Below are 3,024 nucleotides of genomic sequence, written 5' to 3' on the forward strand. Positions count from 1 at the left end.
TGATCCACGCAATGCTTATCATGCCTTTCCTGATACTTTCCTTGACTCTTTTCTAGTTGTTTTTGAATTGTTTGGTGAATCAACTGAATTTTCTCAATGAATTCCTTTTCTCTCTCTATGTCTCTATGTCCATCTATAGCTACATATTTCTCAAAGATGAAATCCAACGGAGATTTAGGAAAATAACCAAGACATGCCTCAAAATTCGAACTTAGTGTAGAAGAGTGTTTTGCTTGGTTGTAAGCATGTTGAATATAATGCAACTGTTCATCCCACAACTTAGGATGTTTGCTACAATATCCTCTTAGAAAATGAATAACTATCATGTTAACCACTTCAGTTTGACCATCTTTTTACGAACGAAAGGCTGTACTTTTCTTCAACTTGGTGTCCATCAAGTTCCATCAATTTGACCAAAAATTCCCAACAAATCGGGAATCACGATCACTTACAATAGAAGTAGGTAATCCAAAATGAACCCATACATTTTGAAAGAAAATTTAAGTTGTTTGTTCAGCTATAATTTCTTTTTTACAAGGCATTAATATGCACGTCTTTCTGAGCCTATCCACAACTACGTACAAATAATCCTGACCTTTTCTTGATAAAGGAAGACCTCCTACAAAATCCATAGAAACACTCTCTGATGGACATGAAGGCCATGGAAGTGGTGTGTACAATCCTAGTTTCCTATTACTAGGTTTATTTACTGCACACAATGAACAACCTTTGATAAAACATGACACACTTTCAAGCATATGAGGCTAGTAAAAATACTTCTGAATATTTTCCATTGTTTTAGTAACACTAAAATGTCCAGCAATAAGAGAAGTGTGCACTTCCCTTGTGACATTTACTCTCTCTCCCTGTGGAACACAAATTTTTCCAAAATGATACAACAGATTATCATGTACATGTAGTCTAATTCCTTAACTTGGTGGCCTTGACTCAATTTTGAATATACCTCTTGAAAGTCGGGATCATGTGCATATTGTTCAATATAAATTTCAAGCAAAACAGAATGATTCTTGAGTAAAATGGCTACATTAGCAAGTGATCTAGAAATCATATCAGAAACTCTATTGTAAATACCTTTCTTGTACCTGATTACCAAGTGTAATTACTGTAAAAATCCCATCCAATGAAAGTGCCTTGATTGCTGCAATTTTGTTTGAGATTGTAGATATTGCAAAGGTTGATGATTGGTGTGAATAATGGTTTCTTTTCCCATTAATTAATGCTTCCATTTCTTCACACTTTTCACCAATGTGTAAAGCTCTTTATCATATGTAGGATAGTTAATAACAACACCATTAAAAATATCAGAATGAAATGAAATGGGCTTACCATGCTGTAAAAGAATTGCACCCATGGCATAGTCACTTACATCTGTTTGTATTTCAAATGGTTGTTTCAAATACGGCAATGCTAAAACTGGGGCTGAAATGATATTTTGTTTTAAAGCATCGAATGCTTCTTTTTGTTTGCCTCTCCACTTGAAGACAAACTTCTCACTGGTCAAATCATGTAGTAGATCTGCTATGGAAGATAAATTGGCAATGAACTTCCTCTAGTACTACGTTGCTCCCAGAAAAATCCTTACTTCTATGACTAATTTGGGTATTGGGCAATTCAAAATGACCGAAACTTTAGAGGGATCAATCTCCAGCTCACCTCCTCCAACTATGTGGCCCAAATACACTAAGGAAGTTTTCCCAAATTCACATTTAGACATCATCAGAAATAACTGTTCATTTTTCAAGACATCCAACACTTTCCTCACATGCTTGACATGCTCTTCTCATGATTTGTTGAATATCAAAATATCATCTAAATAGACAATTACAAACTCATCAAAAAAGGATCTTAAAACATCATTCATAACTCTGATGAATGTAGTTGGAGCACTGCAAAGACCGAAACAATCCCTGTTTGTTTTTAAAAGCAATCTTCTAAATATCCTCCTCAGTTATTCTAATTTGATGATATCCACTTCTCAAGTCTAATTTAGTGAAATAATTTTCATTCTTCAACTGATCTAGCAAATAATCTATTCTGGGTAGTGGGTATTGATTCTTTATGGTAATTTTATTCAAAGCTTGATAATATACACACATGCACCAAGTTCCATCTTTCTTGGGTACCAAAACAATTGGTGAACCACATGGCGAAGTAGAGGGACGAATTATACCTTTATCTAACAATTCATGGAATTGTTTCTTAATTTCTAAACTTTCTAGAATTGGCATTCAATACATATCGATATTTGGGAGTGGACAATCTTGCTATAGTTGAATTTCATGTTGAATTCCCCTTTTTGGTGGCAATCCCTTTGGTTCTTGAAACACATCTCCATATTGATTGACCACATCAACCAATTTGGATTTCAACTTCACGTCATAGCCTGCAAAGGATTCATGCTTTGTGTCATTCTTTTGCTTGATCATAAGGAGAATGAGATTCTTGTTGGAATTGACCAGTCACTTCATTTGCCTTGCGCTTTCTAAAGATAGATTAAGATTTCTACAATGGGCTCTCATGATATACTCCACTCCATCTTTGAACAAATGATATTTGTTCTCAAATCTATGGAAAACGGCTTTCCAGTCATACAAATACAGGCTTCCCAACACAATTCTAGAAATATCCAGTGACACTACATCTAATTCGACTACATCAATGAAATCGGTAGTAATATCAAACCTGAAAACGCATTTCCTTGTGACCAGAAGATTTTCATCCTTGGGTATCCAACCCAACATATACGGTTTATGATGAGGCACAGTTTCTAGATTCAACTTGTTGACCAAGTCTATAGAAATTAAATTTGCCTGGGATCCATTGTCAAACATCATATCAATCTTGGTGTGTTTGGAAATAACTCTGGTATGGAACAACTCAATTATGTTTTTTTCATTTGAAGAACTGTTGTAGATATTTGTTGTGCTGGTTCTTGCCATGACTTCCTCTTTGCTTGTTTTTGCAATGACTTTTTGTTTAGTGACTGTTGCTTTAATATTTGTT

This window comes from Pinus tabuliformis, chromosome 8 (genome assembly GCF_031772625.1).
Source record: "Pinus tabuliformis cultivar Carrire ecotype Pingquan chromosome 8, CPIR1, whole genome shotgun sequence".
NCBI lineage: Eukaryota > Viridiplantae > Streptophyta > Pinopsida > Pinales > Pinaceae > Pinus > Pinus tabuliformis.